Source organism: Elaeis guineensis, chromosome 3, assembly GCF_000442705.2.
Source record: "Elaeis guineensis isolate ETL-2024a chromosome 3, EG11, whole genome shotgun sequence".
NCBI lineage: Eukaryota > Viridiplantae > Streptophyta > Magnoliopsida > Arecales > Arecaceae > Elaeis > Elaeis guineensis.
In genome coordinates this window covers 98,006,059-98,023,846 of record NC_025995.2, presented here as the reverse complement: position 1 = coordinate 98,023,846, position 17,788 = coordinate 98,006,059, and the positions used below count along the sequence as shown (strand labels likewise).

Here is a 17,788-nt window from a genome sequence, read left to right as displayed (position 1 = left end):
TATTGTACTTGCCTGTCCACCTATTCCTGCGCTATTGGCTTATCAGATAAAAGATAATATTGGGGCAATCAAATTTACTTCCCCCAATCTAATATCAGCTTCGTGGCTTATTGTCAGTCATCCGGATTATGGATCGGTGATAGATAATAGATCATCAAAGTCAAATCGTCAAAGAAGATCCGATTCGACTACAGTTTCTATGGATCTCAATATTCAATTTTTTATTGACGTCAGGAAACAAATAGCTGACTATTAACCGACAAGCTGATCGACTGTCGGTAACATTCGATCAACTTTCCTGATAGATACGATACAACAACTTGATCAACTGTATAACCGCTGATCAATTGGTATATCGGAGTTACCGATCGATGGTCAGTCGAAATATCAATAGTACTGACATATGATCGGTGCACCATTCTTACTGACATAAAGTCGGTATATCAAAAACCGCCAGCACATAAAGTGCGAAACAACTACATGCCATGACTATCAGTGGGCATTAACTGTCCATTCCACGATCACATAGTACCGAAATAAGTGGAATCCACATGTCTAATCGTTATCAATGGTTACCATCAATTCATCTATAAAAGAAAGGTAAATGAACAGTATTGGTGACGCAATTCTGGGTTGAAACTCTACCACTTCTTATTTTCTACTTACTGTTCGACTACTTTCCACTGACTTAAGCATTGGAGGGTCTCCGTCGAACACAACTTCGATCAGTAAGAACTTTGTTTTACAGATGCTCTTCTCCAGCAACGGGTGCAATAGGAGATTGGCTGTAATAGATTGTTGTGCCAGGTAAGGAGGACGGTAAATAAATTGAATTATGATGAAAACAAGAGCTCAAAATAACTCCACTGGCTCCGTCAGACAGTCTTTCCATCGGAAAGACCTTTCTCCTCCACCACCAATGGCAGAGCCCAATTCTTCGCATCCGATCATCACCACGGACGCTCAACTTGCTGTATTAGTATAGCAGATGAAGGTACTGATAAAGGCAGTGCACAACCTCCAATAATAACAGACACAGTAGTAGTAGCAGCAACTGATAGTAGAAGAGCCGGCGGTGCATACAGTGCCATCTAGGCACAGTCGCTGTGCCCCATGACCCTCACCATCTCGATCATCAAAATGACAACCAGCTCGATATTCTCACCATATCGAGCCACCACCTTCTCAGTACTCTCACTGCGTCGCTCGCCACTCGCGATGGTCTTCTTCTCATTGCCATAGCATCAAGAAAGGGAAGAAGCCACATGCACCTTCAACTTTTCGATCCTCGAGTTCTTTAGGAGATTCTATTTTTGGATTCTCACAACAACAGCGGCTCGATGACTAGAGCGCAAGTTTAAAGAAATCGACCGTCAATTAGCTTAACTTCAGATGGATGGCCGAGGATCTTCCAACGATCTTGACATCCACACTACTCAGCCTCTCTCGTAGCGTATCTTAGATGAGCCGATTTCGTCTCAGTTCAAGATGCCATAGATGGGGCTACATGAATGCATCACCAATTCGATCAAAGCTCTCATGATGATTCAGAGAGCAACCGATGTCCTCTTATTCATTGACTTTCCGACCACCATTCGAAAAACTGATCGAGCTTGATATTCTGAACTTCAGTCGGAGAGCATAAACTCCTTTGAGCAGCTCAAACAGTTGTTCGTGGCCCACTTTAGCACCAATCGAAGAATGCCGCAAATATTCGACAGTCTCTTCTCCATCAAGCAGAATGAAGGAGAGACACTAAGAAGCTTTGTGATGCGTTTCAATACCACCACACTTGAGATCTGGGATCTTAATGAAGATATGACCATCTCGATCATAAAAAGAAGTTTGAGGGGATCCAATTTCACTTACTCCTTAGATAAGACTCTCCCTCGAATCTATACAGAAAATATATTATCAATGAAGTTGTCCACATATACGACACATCTGAAATAAAATGATCGGATTTTGATTTTTCTTGAATATTCAACTATCTATAAAATGATATCTGACCGACGACTAATCGGCCAAAGCATACCGACTCTAATCAGACGACTCTACATACCGACTCCGATCGGCTAAATCTACATGCTGACTTCAATCAATCGAATCTACATGCCAACTTACTACAGTCAGGCAAAATAACATACCGACTCCGATCGAGCAATTGCACATACCGACTCAACTACGATCGAGCGGAACACTATGCCAACTTGACTCCGATCGAGTGAGAAGTATACCAACTTAACTCTGGTTGGTCGAAGAATATTCAACTTGTCCCCGTATATCAAATACTTAAAAAAATTTATGCCTAAAATTTAGTCGGTTGATATCCGGATAATAGGCAAAATTCTACGACTACGACTACTGATTGTCATTCAGCATACTGATTGATAGTCGGCTGTCTGATTAACTCAACTACATTAACAATGATCATCAATGGTGAACGATACATCCAAAAGGCAACATGCAACGAGTTCAATACTTAGAAAGCTTTCAACACTTAGAAAAATTTTTTATTTGTCAGCAAAAGAGTACAAGACTAGACCCAAAGTCCAGTTACAAAAGGAAAGTCGGACTATCATCCAATAACAAAAAGAAAAAGACCTACGACACCTACTTTGACTACCAAATATTTTTTTCAGTTGCTGCATCCGTCGCCGCTGTAGCTTCAGCCCCTTAGCTTATGACTATAGCCGATCCTACTTCAGTCGATGTTGGTGCAACTTCTTCAGTCATAGCTATTACTTCATCGGTCGGCTCCGCTTCTGTCATCCCATCTTTAGGAGCTGAAATGGTGATGCTGCTCAAGTCGAGATCCGGATACAATCTTCCAACAGCATCTCTGCCATCTACGTACCCGATCCAGTAAGTCGTGTTGCCGCCCTCGAGGATTTCATTCTTGAAATCTTTAGACCCTTTGTAATTCTTGACGGCTTGCTCTCGCGCTCGACTGAGATCCTCCTTGGCCGACTCTACTTCTTCTTTAATGGAAGCTGACTCTGCATCGATCAGTGCCAACCTTACTTCGATGGCCCGATGCTTCTCCCGCTCCTCCCACTCTTTGAAGTTGTCATATTCCTTTCAGGCTTTGTTGAGTGTATGCTTCTTCTTCTTAATCCGGGCTTCTTGGGACGTGATAGACTGCTTATCCGACTCAATGTCGTCTCTGACCGACTAAACTTTGGCTCTGGCCGACTCTAATTCGGTCTTTAATCGAGAGATCTTCTCCAGATGTTTCTCCTCCCGCTCTGCTGTCGCCTGGAGGCGTTCAACAGCAGCAGCCTTCTTGGTGTTTGCAGCCGAAACCTTATCGCTCCATATCCAATGGAAATCCATAATCTTTCAGTACCCGCTTTTCAGCACCGACATATCGTGCGCTAGCTGAAAAGAAGAGAGGGCAATTAAAAAAAATAGGTAAAACAAAAATAAAAGGGAAGCAAAGTAAACTTACACTGAGGATTATCAGATAAAAAGATGAAAACATGTCGGACACAGTCCGACTCTTTCTATTTTTTCAATCAGTCAGGAGAAGTGCAGCCTCAATAAGCCATTTAGCTAACTTTGGATTTGCCAAAGCCGACTCACCAGCTGGAATCCGAACATTGAAGAGCTCCGTGAAACCCGTCGACGACCCATCATCAATCGAGATAGCTGGTACTTTCTCTCATTCTCCAGTGGGTGCCCAATCGCTTGATGCCGCCATCCAATCGAGTGTTGAGGGTGCTCGGGATAGTGTCGGTCCCGCTTCGGTCGGTCCTGATTCGGGCATAGGAATTGCCCGATACTCCATCGGCATTGCACTAGCCGGTGTTGCTCTTGTCGGTGGTGGTTTGACGGTCGTAACATCATCGTCCCTATCCGGTTCCCTATCGGGCAGAGATGCTTCAATTGGTGGAAGCACTGTCAGAGCCAACAATGCTATGACTGACTCAGTGCTAGGTCCAAAGACGACTACCGATGAAATGTCGGTTTGGGTCACCACCACTGACTAAGCGTCGGCCTAACTTTTCTTCGGTGCCCTAGAGGGCCCCACACCGACTGCAGGCTTCCTCTTGACGGCAAACAATCGGACCTCTTCCACCGAAGCTCGTCCGACTGGTCGCATAGCTGCAAGCAAAAAACAAAATGATTTGGTTAAAATTTGAAGTCAGATAAAAGTAAGAAACTAAAGAGCTACATTATGCTATACCTACGACGGGTGCCAAACCAAGTCTAGCATCGTAGAGAGCCTGCTCCGTCGATAGTTCCTTTTGTGGAGGAACTTCCATGTCCTTCAGATAGAGAAAGTCTTCTCTATCGATGGCGTCAACCCATGTATTCTCATTCGGACTTGTATCCGGACTCCCTCAGGTAGAAGGAAAGCCCCAGGATAAGGAAGAAGAAACAAAGAAAGACTGAGTCTTCCAATCATGAATGGAAGAAGGAAGGCCGATGATGAAAAATAGACTCTTCCTCAGAGAAAAGAACTACCAATCCTCGACGTTCAGGTGGGGATAAAGGACGAAGAAGGGTCGGAAGAGAGAAACCCGAGGCACGATCGGGACCATATGGCATAATAAGATAAAGATAACAAGAAATCAAATGGAATTCGACGCAAGCTGAGCTGGATAGAGTCGGTGTAGTCTAGGACATTCCGAATGAACTCCAGAATTGGGAAACAGAGGCCAGACCAAAGATTTTCAATATAAAAAGCAGCGTGATCCAGAAGAAGAAAAATCACCCGACCATTCGGACCAGGTGCAAACAACTGAAACTGCTCCAAAATGCGATACTACTCCCGGAGATGGATGACTGTGGAGTCGGTCAGAGAGGAAACCTTTACTGTCGATCTCGGAAGAGAATCGCCAACTGAACCAACCGATCGACTACCCCAAGACGAATTAGGGGCTCTATCTTCTCCATCCCTAACTTTAGCTTTACCCTTCCTATTGTTCCTTGCCATTGATAATTGCAGAAAAGAAAATCAAAAAGGAGCAAAGAGTGGAAGAAGTGAAGGGAAGAATAAAGCCTAATCTGAAAGCTAAGAGATGCCCTAAAAACTATAATGACACAAGGAAGAAGGGAATTCCTAAACCCTTGAAGCTCTTAACACTCGCAAAGCATCTCTCGATTGCAGGAGAATGATGGATAAAATGGCAGAAAATTCAAAGGGAGGAAAACAACCTCATATATATAGGACCCCTCAATGGTCGAGATGAACCCAATCAAATCAAAGTTGTCCAAGATTTTAACATATGGCAAATTCGGATTGACTATTGTTCGGATCTTTCGATGCACCTTCCATCTGATCGAGATACATCAGCGCTCTCTGCATGAGCAGTCAAGAACCAATAACGATTGGACACGTGGCAGCAACCGATTGGTTAGAATCAAATCGATCAGATTTTCAGCCATCAAATCGACTGCTGCATTAATAACCATCCCTCCGACTAGACATGCTGATGATGATCGTACGACCATCGAAACAACTGGAGACTCTTCAGTTTTCAAGAGAATTATTAATAGTTGCAGCCAAATCGATCGCAGAATCGAAGCTCGAGATGACACATGATAACTCCCATCATCCAACATGTCAGGCCACATGTCAAGTCACATGATGGGCCACCTTGGACTTGGGAGTGGGGGACAACTGTTAGGGCAATCGAATCTGCTCTCCATGATTTAATATTAACTTTCTGACTTATTATCAGTCATCCCGATTATGGGTTGGTGACAGATGATGGACCATCAAAGCCAAGCTGCCAAAGGAGGTCCGATTCGACTACAGCTTCTACGATTCTCAACATCCGACTTTCTATCAACACCAGAAAATAAATAGCCGACTATTAATTGGCAAGCCGACCGACTATCGGTAACATTCGATCGACTTTTCTGACAGATACAACATAACGACTTGATCAACTGTATAATCGCTAACTAGTCGGTATATCAGAGTTACTGACCGATGGTCAATCGGAATATCAATAGCACCAACATATGGTCAGTGCGCCATACTTACCAACATAAAGTCGGCATATCAGAAATTGCCAAAGCATAAAGCACATAACGACTATATACCATGACTATCAGTGAGTATTAACTGCCCACTCCTACGATCATATAATGTCGAAATAAATCAGACCCACATACCTAACCATTACAAATGGTTACCAACAATTCATCTATAAAAGAGAGATAAATGACCAGTGTTGGTAAGACAATTATGAGCTAAAACTCTATCATTTTTTATTTTTTACTTACTGTTCGACTACTCCTTATTGATTTAAGCATTGGAGGATCCCCACCGGACACAACTCCGATCAGTGAGAACTTTGTTTTACAGATGCTCTTCTCCGGCAACGAGCGCAACAAAAGATTGACCGCAACAGACAAGATTTCCAAAATACCTTGGTAATGGAGTAGCTAGTGATGTTTGCAAAAATAGGCGATTAGAAGGGTTTTATTCTTTCTTACATCCGGTATCCAAGCAGCAGTAGGAAAATTCATTTTGAGCAAAAGAACACTTAGCTTTCCTAGATTAATACTTTCTCACAGAGGAATATGAGATAAGAAATTGGAAGTATACCCTGACTACACCAGAATTTGGAGGCTATATGCTTTTCTCTTTTATCTCACCCTTGTTAGCATATAGAAAGCACTTGCATCACTTTGGGAATGCATGGAAAAAGTTTAGAAACAATCAAATCTAAAATACCCAGGGACCAAGAAAACCAACTCGAAACCCTGGGAAAGAAAATAATGCAGATTTGAGTGGGGGGGAGGGAAGCTTCTAATCTTTAAAAACTTTACAAGCATGACCAATACTCTTGCCATCTGTCAGTCTTTTGTAAAAACCAAAATCCGGAATGCATTCCAATCATCTCACCAAAATCTCCCTTTTCCGATCATCTCACACCGTTCTTCTCCCTTCCCCATCAATTTCCCATTTTTCTCATGGTAGACAGTTCAAATCAAGCTCAAGAGCAGAAAGCAGCAGAATAGTCCCTAATCAAAACTCTAACTGAAATCTCTAAATCGGCTCCGTCCAGATCAGAACAAGAAACAAAGAGAAGCACAACATTATCGCCAGAAGTCCGGCATGAAGCATTACCTCGTTCCTAACGAAGCGCTCCATTCGCTTCCTCCTCGCACGCTCCAGGACCAGCTCCGTCCTCAGATCCGCCGCGTATCTCCGCAAATCCTCATTCTCCTGATAGAAATCTTGGGTGAAAACGAGGAGCCGTTGCCGTCGGATGCTCAGGGTTCCGAAAGAGCGCAAAGAAACACTAGAAAGAGGAGAAAAGGGGGAACCGCAGGGGGTTTGGGGGAATCACCGGACGATCCGCCGCCGCCGGAGGTCCGGCGATCCGGTGGAGGGGCGATCGGATCTAGGCGAGCATGGAAGAGACCCTCGCGCATTGGATCGCGGTCTGGAACTTGCAAAAAGGTTTGGGTTCGCCGTCCTTGTTCGCCATCTCGCGCCTCTCCTCTCTCTTCTCCGCCGACGCTCCCAGCCAGCGAAGGGCGACCCTGTTTTAAACCTTCTGGTTCCCGCGTTTTTTTTTCCTCATTTTTAGCTCCAAAAATAGATTGCAAATTTTTTAGCTTTTCTATGTCATATATGGGTTGTTTGATCTTCATAACCTTTAAAGAGTTATTACGGATCATTACAGTCATCATAATAATTTTTAAATTTTTGAAAAAAAAAATATTTTCAAGTTCTTTTAAAAAATTATGTATAAATTTTTTTTTGAATTTGTCCGATACATCTACGAACTTTATTAGTATGTTATTATAATAATAAATTATAATAAAAAAATAGAGTTTGAAAGCTCTATTATTATTCTATCAATCTTCTAATCAATTAACTCAATTTAGCTGACAACAAATAGAAAGATTGCATCACCTAGAGAGATTGAATCAATCTCTTTATATCATCAAGAAATAGTATTGTTCTGATAAACTTTATAGAGCATGTAGCATTTTTTATGATAATACTCAGTTTATAATGAATACAATAACTTTTGTTTAATATTTTTACGATTAAACGAATAAAAATAATATACTTAATTCAAATGTTTATCTCTATTCAACAATAAAATTTATAAATCATGGAATTATCAAATAATATCTTTTATTGCATGTGACTACAACTTTTAAATTATAGTTGTTTATAAGAACTAATATCTAAATGACATTGTTTCATGTCCCTTAAAACCTTCCAGAAATGTGCTTAACTCATGATTTTGTTTCGAAACTACAGGGAGTAAACTATCAGGGTTAAAATAATCAACCACTAACCTGCTATGTATAGTGCCTCAAGAAGAAGTCTACAATCATTTTGGTGAGATTCTTATGCACGTGTAGCAGCATGCTCATGCATAATTTAGTCCAACATTAAATCATTATTTTCATTCTAATTGTAAAAAACAGTCCTTGAGTGGAGTTTTTTTTTTTTTTTTTTTGGAGAGGTTTTCTTTTTTGAGGACTATTATATTATTGGGCTTTTGTTGGTTACCAAAGCTACATTGCTCTACAGCTTACCTCGGGCTTTCTCTTGCTTAAGGCTACAAATAAGCTAGCTTGTATATAAAAAAATTGGACTTCGACTGTGTATCATGCTCATACAACCTTCTTCTTTCCAACATCAGCCAAGCTCAATTTGCATGCCTACACTAGGTTTGTAGGCAAGCGAAGACTTAACATAAAAAAAGCAAAAATATCTGGTGTAATTTTGGAATCAGCTTATTCATAACTCATGACATGTTCATAACTCAGCTTGGCTTTAGCTCTAGTCAAGCTCAAACATCCCTTCCCACAAAACTCAGCCAACGGCCCAAAAACCCACTGCTTGATTAGTTGCTGATTCATGTCCTTTGGAGCAAGTGAGATGATCTGCCAGAGACAAGCCATTTACACATGAATTATAATGAATCTCGAAGTTGTAATTTAGATGTGTTGCGGCCAATCCCCTCGTCGCCTGGTCGTCGGGAACGAGCGCCTGCAAAAAAGGAAGTCCACACTGATCGGAGGCGGCTCCGGCGGGGACCCTCCGACGGTCAAGTCAGAGAGGCGACTGGACAACAGTGAAATGAAGACAGAGAGCTCAATCGAGAGAGAGAGAGAGAGGGAGAGCAAGCCTGTGGTTTCCAAGGGGTCTCCCTGCACTGTTGCCTTCCTCGATATTTATAGTGGAGCGTGGTATGGCGCCGTCATTAATAGCGCGGACAATTGAGGAATTGTCAACTCACTGTAGACTGTCAGAGTCGCCGTGAAAGTGTCACATCACCATGGGGCTGTCAAATCGCTAGGGTTGACAATGCCCTAGGCGGGATAATGCCCTTAGGTGGCAGTGCCGCATGTCGCTGTCAGGGCTGACAGGCTCTGGCGGCTGTACGGCGATCGGAGGAGTCGACCGACCCTAGGTCGGTGGCCAGCTGTGTAGCGCCGGGTGGAGATTCTGACCCCTCCGATGGTCAGCCGGGCATGTTGTGAGAGTCGGCCATCAGACTTCCTGGTTCAGTCGGTCGGGAGAGTGGAAAAGGTCTGCCCGACCGACATATCCTCCGTCGGTAAAGGGCCGTTAATCGGCCGGTGATGGCGTTCGGTCGATCGGTCGGTCGGCCAGTCGGTCGGTCGGTCGGTCGGCCAGTCGGTCGGTCCGATTATAAGTCGGCACGAGCGGGGTCGGTTAGGGTCGTCCGTCGGAGTCGTCCGTCGGGGTCGTCGGTCGGTATATCCCAACAGTTGCCCCCCCCACTCTTGAGCCCGATGTCGTGTTGGCTCGCGTGAACACGTGGGCGACGGCTTCGGACGAAAGGAGTAGTTTTCTGTCTTTTCTTGCCCCGACTCTGGCGATCACATCAACGAACGATCCAATATCGGTCGTCCCGACTGTAGGTCGAGCATGCACGTCGGGTCGGAGGTCGGCCAACCTCCGAGCGTTGCTCATCGACACGATCATTCCGCAGAATCTGATAGTCGAGTAGCATCCGACGTATTCGGATAGGATAACGATGGCAAGTCGAATATCCATTGTCCGGCCCTTGGTCGGACGTATGCGTCGGGATGTATGATAAACGGTGGCAAGCCGAATATCCTTCGATCGGTCATGACCAGATCGGTATGTCGCGAATACAACTGCGGTCGTCTTAGCGTTTTGCCTTTCTTAGTCGAAGCTAAGTCGGCAAGTTAGCCAGCCGCATTAGTCGAAGCCCTTTGCCTTCAGAGGTGGGGGCCGTCGTAGATATTCCGCTCCTTCGATCTCCGTTGTAGAATCCGATATGTCCTCGACGATCGAGACGTAGATTGAGCCATTGGTTCGGCGATTCGTCGATCAGGCCGACGACGGAGTCGTAGATTCGGCGATCGGCAATCGAGCCATGTTGGTCGGGACCTTTTGCCTTCAAAGGCTGAGGCCGTCGATTTCGACGATCGGTGATCGAGTCGTTAATTCGGCGATCGACGATCGGCCATGTTGGTCGGGGCCTTTTGCCTTCAGAGGCCGAGGTCGTCGATTCGACGATCGATGATCGAGCCGTTAATTCGACGATCGGTGATCGAGCCGTTGGTCGGGGCCTTTTGCCTTCAGAGGCCGAGGCCGTCGGTTCGACGATCGATGATCGAGCCGTTAATTCGGCGATCGATGATCGAGCCGTTGGTCGGGGCCTTTTGTCTTCAAAGACTGAGGCCGTCGATTTCGACGATCGATGATCGAGCCGTTGATTCGGCGATCGACGATCGGCCATGTTGGTCGGGGCCTTTTGCCTTCAGAGGCCGAGGCCGTCGGTTCGACGATCGATGATCGAGTCGTTGATTCGGCGATCGATGATCGAGCCGTTGATTCGGCGATCGACGATCGGCCATGTTGGTCGGGGCCTTTTGCCTTCAGAGGCCGAGGTCATCGTAGATTCTTCGCTCCTTCGATCTCTATCAGGATCTACGCACGAGGAGCGGGGAGAGGGGTGTAGGAGTCATACCTGCGATGCGTCGGTCTCGGACTCCATCATCGGGGCAAGGCCCGTCTATCGGTGGAGGGCCTGCTGGGTTCAGCATGGGCCCGACCTTTCTTTCGTTTTTTCTTTCGGCCCGTACCTTAAGTCAGGCGCCGGTCGGAAGCTCCTTCGTCCGCGCGCATGTACTTGTACGCGCGCTCCAGCAGTTCGGCGTATGTTCGGGGGAGGGTTTTGTCCAGGGAGTAGGTGAATCGGGATGTCCTTAGCCCCCGTTTCATGGCCGAGATGGCCATGTCTCCATTGAGGTCCCGGACCTCAAGCGTGGCGGGGAAGCCGATGCAAAGGAGAGCGTCGGTTGCCCCTTGAATCGTCATGAGAGCTTTGTAGCTTTCCAGATGGTCGATTGGGTCGGTGGAGCCGTCGTAAGACTCCACGTGCGGCATCTTGAACCGACTGGGGATCGATTCGTCGAGGATGAGTCGGGAGAGAGGTTGGGCGGTCTGGAAGTCGACGTCGTTCGAAGACTTCTGGCCATCCACCTGCAACTGCGCAAGCCGACGGTCGATTTCCTCGAACCTGCGTTCATAGTCGTCCGTCCGTCGGTGCTGGGAGACCCCAGGAGTGGAGTCTCCGGAAGAGTCCGAGAGAGAGACGGACGGCGTTCGCGGTCACTTCTCCTTCCTCGCTTGTTCCAGCTGGGAGGGAGAAAGCTGTCGGGACCGATGGGCGTCACGTCGTGGCTGCCCCTCCTCTCCGTGGGAGCGCTGTGGCAGGTGCTCGCGCGGAGACGACGGAGATCGGCGCGGGCGTCGGCGGCTGCTCCTGGAGGGCATCGGACGTGCCGCCGGTTGTTGCTGGAGGCTCTTGACCGCGTCCGTCAGCACGGTCATCTGCCGCACGATTGCCGCGATCTGCGCCTCCGTGGTGACCGCGGGATGCGGGGAGCTAGGTTCCGCCGTGGAGGGTGGCGGAAAGGTCTCTTCCTGGCGGGAAGAGCGCCTCGCCGACCCGGTGACCCTCGATCGTTGGGCTCTTGTCTTTGTCATTAGTATCTTCTGCTTGAGAAGGCTTGGTGCCGTTCGCCCCTTCCTGGTGCGCCAATCTGTTGCGGCCAATCTCCTCGTCGCCTGATCGTCGGGAACGAGCGCCTGCAAAAAAGAAAGTCCACACTGACCGGAGGCGGCTCCGGCGGGGACCCTCCGACGGTCAAGTCAGAGAGGCGACTGGGCAACAGTGAAATGAAGATAGAGAGCTCAATCGAGAGAGAGAGAGAGAGAGAGAGAGAGGGAGAGCAAGCCTGTGGTTTCCAAGGGGTCTCCCTGCACTGTTGCCTTCCCCGATATTTATAGTGGAGCGTGGTATGGCGCCGTCATTAATGGCGCGGACAATTGAGAAATTGTCAACTCACTGTAGACTGTCAGAGTCGCCGTGAAAGTGTCACATCGCCGTGGGGCTGTCAAATCGCTAGGGTTGACAATGCCCTAGGCGGGATAATGCCCTTAGGTGGCAGTGCCGCATGTCGCTGTCAGGGCTGACAGGCTCTGGCGGCTGTACGGCGATCGGAGGAGTCGACCGACCCTAGGTCGGTGGCCAGCTGTGTGGCGCCGGGTGGAGATTCGGGCCCCTCCGATGGTCAGCCGGGCATGTTGCGAGAGTCGGCCATCAGACTTCCTGGTTCAGTCGGTCGGGAGAGTGGAAAAGGTCTGCCCGACCGACATATCCTCCGTCGGTAAAGGGCCGTTAATCGGCCGGTGATGGCGTTCGGTCGATCGGTCGGTCGGTCGGTCGGTCGGTCGGCCAGTCGGCCGGTCGGTCGGTCGGTCGGCTAGTCGGTCGGTCGGTCGGCCAGTCGGTCGGTCCGATTATAAGTCGGCACGAGCGGGGTCGGTCGGGGTCGTCCGTCGGAGTCGTCCGTCGGGGTCGTCGGTCGGTATATCCCAACAAGATGTATCAAGTCATTTTTTTTTTTTTTGACTGAAGCCATTATCAAGGGTAGACATATCAGCACATGTAACATTTGATCTCTCTGTAGTCATGCATGTTTGACTGATCAAAACATGCAAGGGGTTAACTGGATGTCGACGTCTGGAACTCTGCAACCTACTTCAACTCCTATTTTGGGGACCCATGACTGTCGCAGGGGCCAGAATTCTGGGGCCAAGTCAGGTTTAAATCTGGTTTGTTTGGATCAACCTGACCCACTTGCACCTCCAATCACAAGCAGCCTGATCTTTTCTCTGAAATCCTGAGACAAGTCTAACTAGTTTCCTAAAAAACCATGACGATCGCAAACTTGGATTTCACCTACATGCCAACAACTCAAAAGTTTTTACAAAATCAAGAGGTGCTGATGGGATTAGGCTCACGATATCGAGAATATAAACTGATTTCCATACTAGTCTAAATTCTCCAAAGTTCTGCCACAATCCTCAAGTTTCTTGCTTCCACCTGCACGATATCTATTGAGTAGAGAGTAGAACTCATCTAAAGATTATTGGTGGAAAACAATCTCTTCCAAATCTTTTAATTTCATTAGATCGAGTCATGCTCATCAATTTTTGACAAACGCTAGCAGCTCGAATGTACGATCAGTAGTAGTGGTTTTTGAGGAGCCACGAGCACACATCTTTAATGATCTCACATGTATTCCATCTTTCCATCGAAGTTAGATGGCTTAGTCATTCACGTGAAGACATCAACTTTGATCACAATCATTATGATCTTGGCTAGCTAGAGCAGCAGGAAGACAACAAGTTAGCCGAGATGCCATAATTAGAAACACAGACTACATAATGATACCATCCAAACTAATCAGCATTAATTGGACGGTTCTACCTCACCTAAAAGATTGAGAGCTCATTACTCCTACAACGGAAAAGAGAAATAATAAAAAGAAAATATAATCTCCTTTGGTGGAGTCGCTACAATTTTTAAATATGGGACCACCCTTGCTGCAACTCCCATTAATCTAGTCTTTTTCACCTTTTAATGAAAGTGAGCTTGCAAATCATGGTACAACTGATCAGTACACTGTTGATAAAGTTTGGATTCATCGCACAGTAAGCATTCGTGTAGGACTTTGCATTCAGAAACCCAAAATAAACACTACTCTTGATAAAAGAATAAGCTATTGGAAAGAACGAGGGAAACCATCTACAAGCAGTGAAAAAGCATTTATAACCACCAAGTTTGCACCTTTATGTCAGAATAAAGACCTAAGTAGACATTGTTTTCAGCACCAACCATCTGTGACTTAAAAGTGGAAGGAGAATCTTTTACACAGACAATACTTGACATCTAAACTTAGCACTACTAAACACACCTCAGTTTGTATATTTACATGACCCTAAGAAGCACTTACTCTTTATATTTCTTCTTGCTCTCATCCTCCTCCCTTAGAATTATATTTCTTCTATGTTTATGTTTTTCCTTTTCCCTATGATAAGACAAAGACCATGGCATCAAATTAGCAACTAGTTCTTCGATGATATTCTGTCATGAATTCTGTATCTTAATCCTTGATCCTTGCAACATAGAAGTTAAACCCTGGCTTAAGCAACTTGGAGGAGGCATAATTTGGTGGGTGCACAAACTTGCAGTTGGGGCATGATAGGGTGGCCTTGCACATCATGACCAACATGTGGCACCGCATGCACACCGCTGCCACCATCTCCTGCTGCTCATTATCCAGTGATATCCAGGACAAGGACCTGGGCAAGCTGCCAGAATTATCCTTGGAATTGCACCGAGTGCCACGAGAATCCTGTTTTATTCTCTCTTCTCCACTGATGTGGCTTCTTGGAGGCTCAAACGTGAGGTTGAGCTCGAGGTCTAGGCTTGGACATGAAGCTGGTGGCTCTGTGCTTTCTCTAGGATCTTTATAGGTCCTCTTGTGTGTCCTAGTATTGTAGAAGTGAATCTGGCCTGACTGCAACACCAAAATATGGGTTATTGCACCTCTTGGTTATTTCCAAGCAATGCTATTCTATTCCAAGCACGCTTAATTGTAAAGATATCGTAGAATTTATCATTCTATGATAAAAAAAACTGAATAAAATGGATTCACATGATATACTAAATTTCTCTGAATTTTGAATTCTGTTGTTAATACATACAAATCGAAAGAGAGAATTATCGATCTACCTTGATATCAAGGCATCGTTGCCATTCCAAGGGCAAGGGAGTGTCAAGATGGAGCTCGATGTCGAGTGTTGTATCCTTTGCTTTCGGTGACTTGAGCTCCTTTGGGGAGTCGTCATTATCTCTCTCTAATTCACTCTCTTCCCTCTTCCTTTTCATCGATAGCGGGTTCTCCTTTTCCTCTGCAGAGAGGGCTGCTTGCAAGGACACCATGGTTTCTGACCAAAAGAACCAAGCACTTTTCCTTCCAAACTCTCTCTCTCTCTCTCTCTTATTGTATGTAACCTTCAACCTTCTCTGTTGGTGTATCTGATGGTGGATATTGGACTGCTTTTATAGACTCTATCAGCAGGCCCTTTTAAGTGCACAGAACTGCAAGCATCCAATAGAGAAAGCCATAAAGAACACACGGAAGGGCCCACAACCCCCTCCTTTTGACGCACATCCTCTCTTACCCTCTAGGATCCAGTCACCACCCCTTTCTCTATCCCTTCACATGGTTCTTAAGATTGCTAGGACTTTCTAGTTTCCCATCATATCACATGTCACAAAGCCCAAACACCAGAAAAGGGAATTGACAATTCTCTGTGGTAAGCTTCATGGAAATTCGACCTCTTTACGAAAGCCATTTGATTGATTCAGAGGAAGATATCGAGCCTACTTGGCTGAGAGGGAGAGGGGGGGGGGGGGGGGGGTGAGAGAGGGTGCAAAAGTAGAAGGTGACACTAAATAAAGGGGAGGGGCATACGGTTGAGAATGGATTGAATGCTATAGCTCTTCCATTAACTCCAACTTCCACATTCGCATCGCCTCAAGAACCCAACTTTAAAGCACCCCAACATCTCCTTTAAACCCTAATTTATAAGAAGCACACCCCGTGAAATAAATAGATACCCTCCCCTTCTTCTCCTAATAAACCCTCTCCTTAAATTCCTGAGGTCAGATTTCCGAATTGCTCCATTTAATTCACGTAAAATTAATGCTCATGCCATTGATAGCCTTGTCCTGTTTTTCCCCTTTTCAACCCTTATACTTTACCTGTCAGTTGTAGACTTGTAGCTGATGCAAGGGGTTCGGATTTCATATGAACTCAGTCGCAGTCATGCAAGTCTCCGTTCCTCAAGCTTTTGTGTGCAACCATGGAGAGGCATTGTGAATAACTAAATCCTAGCATGTGCAATGCATGTGAGGAGAAATGCCGACCTAGTTTTTCTTGATGCTTAGTCATTGATATGTTGTTTTTAATGACCTGAAGAATTGATTTTCAGAGATGCATTTTATGTTTATTTTCTTGGCTCGGTAATATATGTGCAATGATTGTGATGGCATTGTTTTTTCTTGTAAATATCTTTTTTCGCAGATGATCATATAAGAGATAGATAGATAGATAAAGAGATTAAGAGAGAGAGAGAGATGAATGTCCAACTTATATCTTGGCTAAAGTTCATTGGCAAATATAGGTATATTTAGAGTAAAAATCTGTACCAAAGTATTTGGTTGGACCAAGTTTAGGTTCAATATAACCAGACATGGCTTAGATACGACAACACGATAAATGCAGCTAAATTGAACTTGGCATAACACCACTAAAAATGTATACTCAAGTTAATGAATTTGAATCATCGATAAAAATTGTTGATTTTGATATATGTAGATATAATCTATACCTATTAAGTAAAATGACTTTAAATATGAGATGAATTTAATTTATATTAGTCAAAACTTTTGTAAATGCAACTAATTGAATCCATTTGCAAACTAAACTAAATCTATAAGAGCAAAATATAAACTCTAAGAAATTAATTTGAACAGTTAGTAAAAGTGATCAAAATTTTCACCCATACGATCTTAGAATATTTACAAGATTTCTGGTGTTTATCAATTATTCTTAAAGATACCATTGGTAGTAAGCCCACCTAAAGATTCTACTAAAGAAATTAGAAAAATCTTGAATGGCAAAGTGTTTTATATGTCCAATTACCAGGTTACCCTTTTTAGCCGGAATTGTAAGTTATTGAAAGACCTAATTGTTTTTAATAAACGACAAAGGGTGTAATTGATATTTTTGTTCGATGAAATTATGAATAAATATAGTACCATACTTTGATATTACTTATTTCTAGAAGAAAATAAGTACAAGATGTAGAATAAATCTTATGCATGTCCAACATTTTTAGGAATTAAATACGAATAATGGACACTTATGCTAGCGAAACTTATCCATGCCACGCATGAATATTGCAAGAAAAGGTTATCATAAACTATTCACGGCACAAAATCATCATTTATTTTTTTTTTTCTCTTTATGAATGGAGACGTCCTTGATCAAAAATATTGTGGCACAACCACATTCTAATTCCAGAAGCAAGTGGAGCTGGTCTTGAAGTTTTAAAATGCTACATTTTAGCACCTCGAATGGAGTTAGGGAAAGTTCGTTTAAACACCCAAAAAAAAAAAAAAAAAAAAAGGGAATGAAGGGTATATCTGGAACTGTGCAACACTGGAACTGACTTGAGAAGAACATCCACGGCCAGAGCCGGAGGGGAAGCTCCTCGACATTAAAAGCTGGAAGAAGACGGTCATAGGTCATGCGTTCGAGTCCACCTGCCGCCATTAACTCTCCTTGAATTCCCCCTTTAATGCTGGCTTCAAGAGAGAGCCTTCCTCTTCCTCAGCAGCCATCACTCCCCCTCTCGTCACCACCGGTCTCTGTT

The 17,788-nt window shown here is 44.9% G+C and overlaps 1 pseudogene; it reads right to left on the bottom strand.

Annotated features, from left to right (window-relative positions):
- Positions 1-14,008: 14,008 nt before the first annotated feature.
- On the bottom strand, positions 14,009-15,394 carry LOC105041615 (uncharacterized; annotated as a pseudogene).
- Positions 15,395-17,788: the final 2,394 nt, after the last annotated feature.